The 14693-nt window shown below is 43.7% G+C and overlaps 1 long non-coding RNA gene across 4 annotated transcripts; it reads right to left on the bottom strand.

Annotated features, from left to right (window-relative positions):
• Positions 1 to 973: 973 nt before the first annotated feature.
• On the bottom strand, positions 974 to 9704 carry Gm36132. 4 transcript variants are annotated; one of them, XR_381728.4, is made up of 4 exons: positions 9220 to 9704; positions 9013 to 9108; positions 7686 to 7769; positions 974 to 2765 (listed from the first exon to the last, which is right to left on the bottom strand). It is a non-coding gene; the product is annotated as a predicted gene, 36132 (long non-coding RNA). The 4 variants fall into 4 exon arrangements; XR_381724.4 differs by having other exon boundaries at positions 6210 to 7769; positions 9220 to 9700; XR_872846.3 differs by lacking the exon at positions 974 to 2765 and adding an exon at positions 4673 to 5085 and having other exon boundaries at positions 6210 to 7769; positions 9220 to 9700.
• Between the last annotated feature and the right edge of the window lie 4989 nt (positions 9705 to 14693).

The following is a 14693-nucleotide window of genomic DNA, read 5'->3' on the forward strand; positions in this document are numbered from 1 at the left end:
CTGTAGGCACGCCCTGCTTCAGGCTTTTAAGCCTGCAACTAGTTCATGATCGTGCCTGGTGTGTTTATCCTAACTATTCAGGGCTGTTATTAAACATGAAACTCCATCAAATGCAAGGCAGACAAAGCCAAATGGCCCCACTTGAGAAAAACAAGATGTGATCTCAAGTGTTTTTTCAGCCTCTCTTTGTGCCCAGAAACTCTTCCCGACGACAGGAACTGTCTCTGCTTTGAAATCATGGTTTGAGGGCGAAGAATGCAGCTTGTGGTAGAACATTTGCCTAATGTGATCAAGGTCCCGAGTTCAATTCCCAATACCATTACCGCACAGAGAGGGAGGGAAGGGAGGAGGGAGACAGAGAGACAGAGAAAGAAGTCATTCCTTCAGCAAATATACAGAAAGGACCTGCTAGATCTCTAGTCGATCACTCAGATCTGCATAAACAGAATAAAGAAAGTTCACAGGCAAACCGTCATCTGTGTTAAGGAAGAAAGGACAGAGAAACTTGGCCTCGTTCACATGAACTTTAGTTTATCTAGAAATAGATATGAGACAAATACACAGATAAGTATGTGCCTGTGCATTGTCCTCAAGACTATGAAAGCAACGTGTGCGACCTGTAAAGGTCACCTGCTCAGAGGGGATTTCCACCGAGCCCTTGCCGGGATGTGCGGTTTGATCGGCTTTACTGACCTGGAGTCAAGGTTCGAGGACATTGAGAGCTCTGAGGAGGACATTGGAAAGAGAAGGGCCAGAAGCACAGTGGGGACAGCAGCCCTCCACCTGGATGAGATCGTTCAGGATGGTGAGCGAGAGCCAGGCTGAGACAGAGGTAACTTCAGATGTTTAAGACAATTCCCTTTGGAGGGAAGACACTTCACACTGGGGCTGGCACCCTAGCCCTTCCTGCTTCATTGTACTATTTCACGGTGGCTCTGTTCAGACTGGCTCCTTTGGCATCAGAAGGCCCTCCTTGACAGTGACTGTTAGCTGATATTTATTGAACATTTGGTATACACAGATCCCAGACAGGCACTTCACATGGGCTAACCTCATGTGGACCTCACACACCCTCTGAGGTTGGGTCAGCAACCGCTCTCACTGTGAGTGACGTCCTGTGAATCAGCTGATCGATTAAACAAGGCCCTCCGGGTCCACAAGGAGCAGAAGGGGGATGATCCAGAGACTCTCCACATTTGGGTTTGCTGTTTTGAATGCACAAAATGGAATCCTTATTCTGGTTCTTGGAGGTGGGTCTTAGCCTCACTCATTGAAGTTCTGTTCTGAAGTTGGGCAGCCTAGGTCGAGCATGTGGTTATTAATTTCAAACAAGAAGGGGCTTATGTGTGTGTGTGTGTGTGTGTGTGTGTGTGTGTGTGTGTGTGTGTGTGTGTGTGTGTGGAGGGGTCAGTTCCTGCCCATTGAGAGCAAACAAAATAAAAAAGCAAATCCCAAACTTCCAGGGTAGAGTTGAAGTCTCTTCAGACCAAACCTCTCAGGACAGTCTCGAGCGGACAGCAGAAGAGTATAAACAACTCCTCTAGCACTTCTGAGACCTGTCGATTCTTCTCTCTCTGAAGCAGAGCCTTTGTGAAGTTCTATAATCCTCCTTGTAGCTCTGAGACCTGGCCACCCCGCTGGAAAGCAACCCAGAGCCATGTGATTTGCAGCATGTACCGGCTCGAATATGGAAGACAGTAATTACCTCCAATTCCAGTTAGGAAAGCTGAACCCTGCCTTTTTCGTGCCTCAAACAATTATTGAAGTGCCTTTTGAAGCACTGGACAGAAGAGAAAGGCAAAACAAACCAGAGCCAATTAGAGCCTGGGATTTGAGGGTGGCTTAGAGTGGTGCGGCGGGACTTGGGAGGAACTGTGGGAGAGGGTCAGAGGTTACCTCAAAGCTCCAGCTGCCAGGCAGCTTTGCCTGTGCCAAAAGAGCCATTACTCTGCCTCTAGAATCAAGGCCCTCGCCCTGCCTGGGGAATGCTTTGCAGGAACAGCCTCTGCATGGCTGTTGAAGAAGGCTCCCTGATTAGATAAGGCCTGGAATGTGTTTGATGTTGTGCAAAACAGCCTCTGACAGCTTTCCTAACCCCACGTCCAAGGCTTTTCCTCAGCAGAGACTCCTGTGTAAGGACCTAGCTCACAGAGAGCTCTCCTGCAGGGAAGCACCTTAGAGAAGTCTATGAATGTGTGTGCCACTGAGAAGCAAGATCTGTGGACTCTGGAACTCTTCTGGCTGTTTGGAGGCAGCCTGAGTAACCGTTGCTGCCAGTGGAAACCAGGACAGTGTCGTGTTTCTCCCCCCCCCCCCCACACCCCCATGAAGGTTGCAAGTGGCCTTGGGCTGGTGAGGGATCCGGGGGAAGTACTTCTTTATGGATCTCAAGGACAGTCCCATTCAAAGCTGTGACAGTGCAGGCCAGTGAGTCTGAGCACAGAGAGTTGGGAGCCAGGTTAGAGAGGTCTTGGGCAGGATCTGGGAAGCATTTTGAGTTAATAAATTAAGGATTGCCAAGGCAAGGTGGCGCCATCCAGGAAGTTCCAGTTTGAGTTTGGGTTAGGATCTGGGCAAACTGTAAGCACCAAACAGCCCAGAGAAAAACCACTTTGCTGAATGTCCCTACTTCAGCCCGTGCAGACAGGCTTTATCTTGTCCTTGACATGAGTGCCAGGCTCTCCATTTGCCTGTCACCTACCCATTTACTGTGCCTCCATGTCTTCCCTCTCCTGTAAGAAATGGTCCTTGAAGGAATTCTATTCCTGTAGAAAGAACAAGGTGACACATTGCTTTAAAAAAATGCATTTACTTGGGTGACATAAACGCAACATTCTGGTGGTCTGTAAAGCTGGCTTTGCCCAGTGTGGTGGCAAATACTTTTTATCTCAGTGCTGTGAGTTCAAGGCCAGTCTGGTCTATGAAGTAGGTTGTGGGCCAGCCAAGACTATATAGTGAGCCCCTGTCTCAGAACTAAGTGAAAGAAAACAAATAAAAACAACAAAATAGGCTTGTTGTGTGGTTGAGAGAGGAGGTTCACGCTGCGCCTCCTTTTTGGATAAGAATGGCAGCTAAGATATTCATGCTTTCCTATTCTTGGTTTGTCCCCTGGTGCACCCTCTGCTCCCTCCTATATGGGGATTGCAGTCATTAGCCTTGTTGCAGATGGGAGGGGGACAGAGAGAGGTCAGTAACCTGGCCAAGGACACATGGAGAGAGGGGTCCACAGAGAACAGCTGCCATGAGCCGGAAGGGACTTAGACATACCAAGGTTCAAAAATATGCTTTGGTTTTAAAATTAAACCCTTTAAGGCTCCCACAGAGCAACGCTGAGAGATGACCAAAGCAGAGTAGAAAGAAAAATACATGGACCCCCATAAACCCTGAGTGAGATGAAGCAAGGGGGCTTCTCACTCCTCACAGGGCTGTGTCAAGATGAAGGGAGAGGACTGAGAGGATTGCTCTGGGTTGTGGATGAAGGGGCCCACAGGCTTTAAATAGAATTCCTAAGTGACCCAAGACACACAGTTTAGGGAATGTTCTAGATTTTAGAACTGCTTTAACTGTGGAGGACGATCATCTTTTCATCTGTTTCATGCAGCCATGGCTCAGGAGGAGCCCAGGTTCTGTCAGCCAGGTCACACATAAGGCCCTCCTGAACTAGGTTCTAATGAGGACCAGACATATTGCAGCTCTAGTCTTGGGGTGTTTCCAGTATTTCAAGATACAAGTGCAAAGACCAGGGCTGTCTCCTGCAGGGCAGTGTGCACCTACAAGAGCATGAGGCCCTGGGTTTGGTCCTCACCACACAAAGTAAAAAGATGAAGATGACAAAGACGACAGCAATGGCTACACAGGAGGGAAGAGTGTCCATAGCTCTTTGGGACAAATCATGTGCCAGGTGTGGCACACACCCATAATACCAGCACTTGGATACTGAGGCAGGAAGATTATGAGTTGCCCACTGTGGTGGTTTGTATATTCTTGGACCAGGGAGTGGCACCATCTGGAGGTGTAGCCTGGTTGGAATAGGTGTGTCACTCTGGGTGTGGGCTTAAGACTCTCACCCCAGTTGCCTGGAAGTCAGTCTTCCACTAGTAGCCTTTGGATGAAGATGTAGAACTCTCAACTCTGCCTGTTGCCATGCCTGCCTGGATACTGCCATGCTCCCACCTTGATGATAATGGACTGAACCTCTGTATCTGTAAGCCAGCCCCAATTAAATGTTGTTTTGTATAAGACTTGCCTTGGTCATGGTATTTGTTCACACCAGTAAAACCCTAACTAAGACACCCACAGTGAGACACTCTGAAACAAACTTCCCTGGTGTTTTCTCTGAAGCAGGTTCCCAATATGCCTGGCAGAGGTCACCCCTTATTTAGCCTATTCTCTACTAGACCAAGAGTACCATAAAAGGGGTGTGGTGGTTTGAATAAGCTTGGCCCATGGGAAGTAGCACTATTAGGAGGTATTGCCTTGTTGGAGGAGGTGTGGTCTTGTTGGAAGAAGTATGTCACAATGGAGGTGGGGCTGTGAGGTCTCTGGCCAGCGTGATTCAGACCTCCTTTCTTGCTGCCTTCAGATCAAGATATATAACTCTTGACTCCTCCAGCACCATGTCTGCCTGCATGATGCCATGCTTCCCACCATGATGATAATGGACTGAACCTCTGAAACTGTAAGCCAGCCCCAATTAAATGTTGTCCTTTATAAGAGTTGTCTTAGTCATACGGTCTCTTCACAGTGATGAGTCCCTAAGACAAGGGAGTCTTGGCTTTTTCACTTGAGGCCTGTGCTAGGCAGAGTAATGGTTGCCCAATGATGTCACCACCCTAATCCATATGTCATATGATGAGAAAGAATCAAGGTGGGAGACGGCATTAAGATTCAAGCTGGTTGACTTGAGAATACAAAGATGATCCAGGGTGGCATAAGTGCTTCATTAACCGCAGAAGAGAATCACACAGTATAAGAATGACTCATGAGCCGTTGCTAGCTTGAGAGCAGAAGAGCCATGAGCCATGGGCTGTGGATGACTTTCATACTCAGATCAAGGCAAGACAACGGACTTTGCTTCCTGAATCCCTAGAAAGAAGTGAGGCTCTGACAGTGGCTTTATTATAGCCCCATACCCACCTTTTGATCTCCAGAAGTATAAAATAACAAATCTGCATTGCCGTAAGGCACTGTATGGAAACTCACTAGAGCAGCAGTGGGAAACTATTTTATAATATCATAGATCTCTAGTCTAGGGCCCTGGGACAGCCTCTGGCAGGTCCCCTGACTTGGGGACTTGCAGCCATGATAATTACCACAGTGTTTTCCTGGAGGTCCTTGTGGCCTTTTTTTTTTTTTTTTTTTTTTTTTTTTTTTTTTTTTTTTTGCCTAGTCTCACCAGATTATGAGCAATCCAGCCACCCAGAGCTTCCCCACCTGGGGTCTCTTCTTGGTGAGTCATGTTCCCTGTCTGGACGGCATGTTGAGGCCTCTCTGCAGTGTAATCCCCACCCCCAATGGCATCATAACTAGCTGTTCATATTCATCCAAATACCAAACAGTGTTGGACACAGGAGCAGGGACAAATTTCTCCCCTTCCTGGAAGCCAGCCATGGTTTCTACGGAGTCAGCAAGGCTGAAGTGTGGCATGGCAGGCATTCGTCTCTAAGAGGAGCCTTCCTTGGGTCTGACAAGCCATCTGATGGAAAATACTTTGGATTTGTGATTTCTCTCAATCCCATCACTTCTGTCACTTTCAAGCTGTTAAGAAACTAGAACGTGGGGCTGGAGAGATGGCTCAGTGGATGAGAACACTTTATTGCTCTTGCAGAGGACTCCAGTTCAATTCCCAGCACCCACAGGGTGGATTACAACTATAACTCCAGGTCTAGGGGATCCAGCACCACCTTCTGACCTCCAAGGGCACCAGCCAGCACGTGGTACATATGCATAAATGCAGGCAAAACACTCATATACATAAAATAAAATATACATATACAATAAGGTACTCATATACATAAAATAAAAGAAAAAGGAAAAGAAAATAGAATTCCTGGAGCTTTGGCTCAGACTCTTACAAGCTCTGTAACATTGGGAACATCATTTAGGACTGGGGATATAGCTCAGTGCCTAGCAAGCATGAGGTCCAAGGTTCAGTTCTGAGTACTGAAAGAGAAAGAATATCATTTAACCTCAGGCCTCAGTTTTCTTACCTGTATAACGGGCAGAATATGAGGGTCATTATAGCTAGGTAGAGAGAAGGATGTACCACGTGTCTAGCACTTGATGCGTTTCCTCTTATTGCTCAAGTTCTTCATTCTTGATATTTGTCTGCTGGTTTATCAGTTTGTTTTGAGACAGGGTCCAGATATGTAGCCCTAGACTCAATGTCATGGGTCTCCCGCCTCATCCTCCGGAGTGCTGGGGACCACAAGCCTGAGTCGCTACAGCCAGCTGCCATTTGGTGCATCAGGAAAGTCATCTTCACGTTTTGCTGTGAGTCATATCACCAGCGCTGGAGAGGAAGGAAGTACTGTTCCTTACAGCATGGAAGCCTGAGTGTCTAAGTCTGCCTGGAAAACTTTTTTTTCCCACGCATGTCTTCAGGAAATAAGCCCTGCTGTGCCACCGCCAGGAGAGTGATTATCGGGAAGGCAAAGCCTGTGTTTAGAGTTATGCAATGAAGAGAGGGCATTTCGGTCGCTGACTCACCCACTGGCACACCAGCTTGACTTACCCCAACTGCGGCAGAGTGCCTGGCTCGCTCGGCAAACTTTCATCTTGGATCAATCTCTGCGGGGCCAACCAAGAGTCCGTGGCACTAAGACTATTGGACTCCTGCGGCTTAGCTCATAGGGTCCCCCAAGGGAATAAAGGACAGGGGAAAAAGACCCTCCTACTTTCATCCCAGGGTGGCCCTAACTCCTGGGTCATTTGCTGGTTTTGGACTGTTCACAAAAGGCTTGTCCGTTTAGAGGGTGGCAACCAATGTTCCCCAGCAACTTTGTGGCCTGGATCTGCCCAAGGAAGTGGCTCTTCTGAGAGCTGCTCAGGATACTCCAGTCATGACTTGTACACGAGAGATGTTTCAGTACGAATCAGAGTGCCCAGGAGAGAAGAAAGCCGTGACTGCACACAGTTCCAACTATAAACCACAGTATGAGCAACAACAACAAAATTTGACACCCTCTCTGGCACTGTCGGGACTGAGAACAACAGAACCGGGTTTTGTGACCTTCTCGTAATTTGATCCCCATGGAAAAGGAAGGTTTGGATTAAATTATTTCATCAACTCAAAAAACCCACTGGTATCTACAAGCTAACCTGCAGTCTAGGCAGTTTAGTTTCTTGGCCTCTTGCATGTGGAGAAGGGCGGAAGGAGAGAAGAGCCGGGGCATAGTGAGCTCCTTCCTTCTCTGTACTGGTTGGCTGGGGCCCGTGGCCAGGCTCAGCCACCATCGGACACTCCTGTTCCCAGGGGTCACAGGCGGCAGGAGGGAGCTGTCTGTGTCTCTGAGCAACTGAACATCTGCTGAAGTGAATGTGCTCCACAGACACACCCAAATTTGTGGGTTTGCTCTTCCTTTAGTGCTGTGTGATTTAGACAAATTACATAACTCTGCACCCAGGGAAGGCCTCCTTTCGCCTGTTGGAAAAGACACAGACTTTTTATGAAGCTAGGCAGTTACCTCACGGAGCCATCTATGGGCAGTGGCTGGCTGGTTTTACCGTAAAAACGACTCGAGTCAAAGAGCACAAGCTTATAGAATCATCTAGATAGAGAGAAAATAGCAAGAAACGAGCCAATATAAGTTTACGTTAAAAACGGAAGTTAACTTATTAATAATTCATCACAATTGTTTTCAAATGGGATTGTCAGATAACTTATCTTTTCTCCTTTATACTTTTCTATATTTTCCAAATCCTCAATAAGGAGGTGTTTCAAATGTACTAGTCTGTGTTTATGTGTGGTCATGTACATGTGTGTGTGCATGTAGGGATGAGTATGGATTTACATGCATGGAGGCAGAGGATGATGTCTTCCTCTCTTGATATCTTACTTTTTGAGACAGTTTCTTACTGAACCCAGCTTTCTATTTGGCTGGACTAGGTGGCCGAACAGCTCCAGGATCTGCCTGGCTCTGTTCCATCCATGCTGAGGTTACAGGTAGATACTACCACACCTGGCAGTTAAATGGGCCCTGGGGATATGAACTCAGGTTCTCATGCTAGCACAGTAAGCATTCATTTTACAGACTGAGACATTGCCCCAGCCCCAAATACATGTTGTTATACATGAACATTTCAAAAACATTTTCTTCAGATTTTATTTGATTTTCAACTATGTGTGGCCGTGTGGGACTGTGTGCATGTGAGTGCAGGTGCTTGCAGAGGCTAGCAAATGGTGTAAGATCCTCTAGAGCTGGAGTCACAGGCAAACGTGAGCTGCCTGCTTCGGGTACTGGGAACCAAACTTGGGTTCTCGGAGAGGACAGTATGCGTTTCAACTGCTATACTGTCTGAATCACTACCCCTAATTTTTTTTTTTAAGTCTTTAATCTGAGAGTCCTGGCTCTAGTCAGGTTTCAAACCAAAGCTGTTCCACCTGCTGCTACAGTTAGGAAAAAGGAAAGATGGGATGTGGACGGGACACACTGTAGCGGACCTGCGCAGACTGGCTCCCACTTTAGCTCCCCAGAATGGAGTGCTCTCTAGCCCTGTAGCCTGCTAAAGAAGTTAAGGGCAAATTGCAGCCATCAAGTTACCCTTTGTATTTCCTCTTTTTTTTTCTGTTAGCTGCCAGAAAACCTTGAACAAATTTAATGCTCAATTACAATAGCAATTAGCTCAGGTTTCTGGCATAACTATTTTCCTTTTCGTTCTCTATGATTTAAATTTCTCTTTCTTATTCAACCAACTTATTGTACATATGTATTTTATTGTAAACTGTCTCAAGTACACTTTGAAAATTGGATGTAAATCAAAAAGAATAAACAAAATAAATAAAAGTTTTACCTGGTTTCTTATGAGAGTTCCTGGCCAGTCTGTTAAAATCCCTATGACTGAGAATACCTAGACCAGTCAGGGACAGGTGGGAGGCATGGTGGGCATCTGGGAGGAAACATCAGAGACAAATTCTGTACTTAGTGTGACAAAATGTAAGTTAACTATAAATGCTTTTGGAATTGAAGGATTTTTGGTAAACAAGGCAAGCACACTTACCTACACCACCCAATGAGCATTATCTCTCCTTTCAGATTTTCCCAATCTTCATTTTAAACTTCAGCTTTGTGTTTGTAGTCAGAAGTGCTTGTAATAGATTTTGGAACCTACAATAATTTCTTATTTTCTGTACCTTGCCTTGAGACTTGTTTTTCTTCTTATTACCCAGATTCTAGTGATCTGTTTTGTGAATATTCAAGACTGGTTTTTTAAAAAAACTTTTAAAAAAAAATTTCTAAAATTGCTTCTGTTTTTAACCTGCTTTTTAAAATGCTAGTTTAGCTGGGTATAAGACACTAGTTTAGCAGATTTAGCGGATTTAAGATTGCCTTAGATCCTTGAAGATACTTTTCCACTGTCCTCTGGAATTTATCACAACTATTTCTAACTGTAGTTGTCATTTTAAGTAACTTTTTATAGCCAGTTTCTGGGCTCTCTCTCTCTCTCTCTCTCTCTCTCTCTCTCTCTCTCTCTCTCTGTGTGTGTGTGTGTGTGTGTGTGTGAGAGAGAGAGAGAGAGAGAGAGAGAGAGAGAGAGAGAGAGAGAGAGAAAGAGAGAGAAAACAGTCTATAGACATATATGTGGAGGCCAAAGGAGGATACCTGTGTCTTCTGCCACTCTCTGCTTTGTTTCTTTGAGGCAGAAGACAGGATCTTTCACTGAACCTAGTGTTAGAATGGTGGCCAGCAATTCCCACTCATCCTCCTGTCTCTAACCCTGCTTAGCACAGGGTTACAGGTACGCCTAGCTTCTGACATGGGTGCTGGCATCCAAACTCAGAGCCACATGCTTATGCAGGAAGTTCTTTTATTCACTTAAATATATCTCCAGGCTCTCCCCTTTTCAAAAGCTAAGTTTTACTGTAGAAGAAAAGGATATCCTAAAAATATCTACTAAGTAATGTTTTCTTCTATATAGAACACTTTCCACAGCTTGTAATCTCTTCATCTGTTTATTACCCTCATTATAAACTACATTAATAGTGCCACCTAAGCCTCCAAAAAACTGAAAGTTTTCTAAATTGTTTTAGATTTCTACATAGATGCCTTAATTAGTCCAAAGGTCAATAATGAAGAAGCTGGTGGGTAAATTAGAGGAAGGAGAACAAGTTAACAGGTGATTCTAGAACAACAGAAAGTTTTTCTCTGTTTGAAACTAATTATTTTAGTTTGTTGCTTAGTGTGATGTGCTTCCCCCCCCCCCATATTTGTTTTAGTGTATATTCAATCAGGGAGGCTAAGGAGATGGCTGATGTATAAAGAATGTGCTGTGTGTGTGAACTGGAATGGCCTTCTAAAGACAGAGACACAGGACCAACTAGGTGTCACTAGCCTGGATGTCTGGAGCAGGGTTCTCCAGAAGATATATATATATATATATATATATATATATATATATATATATATATATATCAATGCCCAATACATGGTACTTTTCCTCCAATAGTCAGGATTCCCAGGCTCAGGCTCAGGAATCAAGGGGTGGAATTAGAAACAGTATCACCTATCAACACTCTCAGTGGTCCACTAGCAATGTTTTTGCTTTGTGTATCCATGGCCTGTGTTCTGCAGGCAGGATGGTAAATGGCCAAGACCTTTCAGGAATAAAGGTGTGTGGCGTCCCTCCAGTAAAGAACTAAGATCTGCTGAGGCACTTTCTGAGGGTAGAGGAAGGAAGAGGAAGAGGCCATGTGACCAGTTACAGATGAGAATTGGAATTGCCATGTGTTTTTCTGTCCTATTTTGTGAAGAATATATTTGTATACGTGTACACATACATACCCTAAGCAGGTATCTGCTTCCTTTCTTCTACCTATGCAATGTACCATCGATTAAGATGTGTCAGTGGCTAAGTATTATAAAGCTATATGATCATATTTAAGTTATAGGACACTAAAATACTAAGTGCATCTCAAAAGGCTTTGTCACCTACTCTGTGGGAAGAGAAGCTTAATTTTTATTATGGGTGGGATAGTTATGTTGGGGGAATTAAAGCCTTGTTTTTTGTCATTATTAAGAAATTAAGCATGACATAAGGAGATGACGTTCTCTACATTATCTGATTGCCTATCTTTATCTATTTTCAGTCTAAGTTTAGCTAACTTTTTGGCCCCATACTCCCTTTCTATTTACATTCCTCTTTTCTACACCCTACCAAACTGATCCTCTTTCTTCTCCCCCTCCTTCTCTTCCTCCTCCTCTTCTCTTCTCTTCTCTTCTCTTCTCTTCTCTTCTCTTCTCTTCTCTTCTCTTCTCTTCTCTTCTCTTTTCCACTCGTGCTGGGTAGTTTTATGTCAACTTGACACAAGCTGAAATCACCTAAGAAGAGGGAAACTCAATTAAGAAAATGCCTGCATAAGATCAGGCTGTAGGCACACCTGTAGGGCATTTTCTTATTTAGTGATTGATGGGGAGGGTCCAGACCATTGTTGGTGATGTCACCCCATGTGCTGGTGGTCCCAGGTTCTATAAGAAAGCAGGCTGAGCAAACCATGAGGAGAAACCAGTAAGCAGTCCTCCTCCATGGTTTCTGTATCAGCTCCTGCCTCCAGGTTCCTGCCCTTGCTTGAGTGTTTCATCTCAGCAATAGAAATCCTAATGAAGACACAGTCATACACACAGTAACTAATACATTAGCACACACAGTACAAATGGGGCATAAGGGGTGATGCTGTTTTAATTGACCATTACTGTAATTTCATAGTAGGTGTACGGCTACATACAGACTGTTGTTGCAGACATTATTCTTCTCTCAGGGGAAGACTGTAGATCAAGCCTGGGGCCCCCCAAACCAGCCAAATGGATGACACTTCAACCCTACCAAAAGCTAGTCCCTCTTGAATATTGTAAACACTTCCATTGAAAGAGGGGAAAAAGTGACTTAAATGTTAAAAATTCAACTAATGAGCTAACTCCAGATGCACAAATCCTAGTGCAAAGCCATGAAAACCCAAGACAACATATTTCCTCCCTATCATCAGCCTCATTGTGCTGGTGGGCCTCAGTGAGGAGGGTGACAGACAAAATTTAGACCAAACTTTAACATAATGACTATAAATATGTTCAAAGAATCAAAGTGGAAAACAAAACAAAACAAAAACAAAACAAAACAAAAAACAAACTCTCCTGAATGAATTCAAAGAGAACACAAGACAGCTGAATAAAATAAGGAAGTCAATACAGGATATAAAAAATGGAATTCAACACAGAGAATACTGAAGAAAATTCTAGCTGAAGCTGGGCGTTGTGGCACATGCCTTTAATCTCAGGACTGTGGGGGCAAAAGCAGGGGAAACTCCATGATTTATAGAGCAACTTGGTCTACATAGTGAGTCAAGGTTATCTAGGGCCACACCATACTATTTTGTTGAAAGAAAGAGAGAAAGAAAGAAAGAGAGAGAGAGAGAGAGAGAGAGAGAGAGAGAGGGAGGGAGGGAGGGAGGGAGGGAGGGAGGAAGGAAGGAAGAAGGGAAGGAAGGAAGAAAGAAAGAAAGAAAGAAAGAGAGAGAGAGAGAGAGAGAGAGAGAAAGAAAGAAAGAAAGAAAGAAAGAAAGAAAGAGAAAGAAAGAACAAAAGAACAAAAGAAAGAAAGAAACAGAAGGAAGGAAGGAAGAAAAAGAAGCCAAGCTGAGATCCTAGAAATGAAAACTTAAATCAAATAAAAAACTTGGTGAAATCCTCCTAAATAAAATGGAGCATGGAGTAGACGGAAGACCAAGGGCTGAAGACAAGGAAGACGGATTGGGTCAGCCAGTCAAGATCAAATTAATGTATTAATACAAATATATGAACAGATAATGAAAGATCTTTGGGACATACTATGAAAAGGAACCAACTTCCTGAATTATGGACATAAAAGAAAGAGAGAGCAGCCATGCCAAATGCATAAAAAACATTTTCAATGAAATTATAGCAGAGAACTCCCCAAATCTTGTGAAAGAGGGGCTCATCCAGGTTCTAGAGACTTTTAGAACACCGAGTACATTAAACCAGGAAAGAAATCTCCCACACTATATTATAGCTTGAGTACCAAATATACAGAGCAAAGTAAGATTATTGGTATTGCCAGAGAAAAGTGTTAACCCACTCCATATCATCAGAATAACAGCAGATTATACATCAGAAACTGGGAAAAACAGAAAGGCCTAGGATGATATATTTCAAGTTCTGAAAGACCACATCTGCTGACCTATAATATTATACACAACAGAGATAACTGACATAATTGAAGGAGAAAGAAAAACTGTCCATGATAAAAGCAGGCTAAAAAAATTTATGACCATTAAGCCAGCTCTGCAGAAGACAGTGGAAGGAATTCTTCAGACTGAAGAGAAAAAAATAAACGCACCCAGGAGGCTCCAGGAAAGAATAAATCATGCTAGTTGAACAACTGAGAGGAAAATAACAAAACCCACGAAACCAATAACATGGCAGAAACTAATAAAAACATTTTAATGATAATTCTGAATGTAAATAGCCTCTATTCTGCAGTCAATTGGCACAAGACTAGCAGATGTGATTAAAAAGCAGGGTCTGTATGTTTGTTGTCTCCAAATAATCTACTTGATTATCAAAGACACATTGACCTTAGGATGGAAGGATCGGAAGATGCATTCCAAGCAAATGGAATGAGGAAACACACTGGTGTCACTAATCAACGACAGACCTCAAACTAAAAGGAGTCAGATGTGATAGAGAAGGTTACCTCATGCTAACCGAGGGAACAAATCATCAAGAAACCATTATAAACGTATATGCACCAAACAAGAGCATCCAATGTCATAAACCGAAGGCTACTAGATATAAAGTAGTAGTCAGTGACTTAGGAAACACATCCTCACCAATGACAAGTCACTCCAAAGACAAAATCATCAGAGAAACATTTGAGTTTAATGACACCATACTCAAACAGACCATGGAGTTGCCCATTTAAAATAAATCTTATCTTGGGACCCAAAACAATCCTCAACAAGTACGAAAAATGAAATAACTTCTTGTATTCTGTCTTCAATGGCATAACATTGATGCAAGGAGAGCTATACAAAAAAATACAAACGCATGGAAATTAAGCTACTGGACGACAAATGTGTCGCTGTGGAAGTCTTGAAGGGAAGCAAAACTTTCATAGACTTAAACAAAAATTAAAACACAACACCTAGAAACCTATGGGATGCCATGGAAGCAGTCGTAAGAGGAGGTTTATACAAGTGCCTGCACTAAAAAATAAATTAGAGGGCCCTAAAGGAAATATCTTAATGACGTGCCCTGGGGCCTTGGAAACACAAAACAAACTAAAATCCAAAAGAAACAATTTCAGGACAACAATTAATGAAATATAAACAAAAATAAAAAACAATCAGAGGGTCTGGAATGATGGTTTAGTTGACAAAAGTACCTATTTTGCAAGCAGACAAACCTGACTTAGAATCACCAGAATTATGAAAGGGGTAGAGACAGGCAGACTCCCAGAGCCCA

Source organism: Mus musculus, chromosome 12 (assembly GCF_000001635.26).
Source record: "Mus musculus strain C57BL/6J chromosome 12, GRCm38.p6 C57BL/6J".
Taxonomy (NCBI): Eukaryota; Metazoa; Chordata; class Mammalia; order Rodentia; family Muridae; genus Mus; species Mus musculus.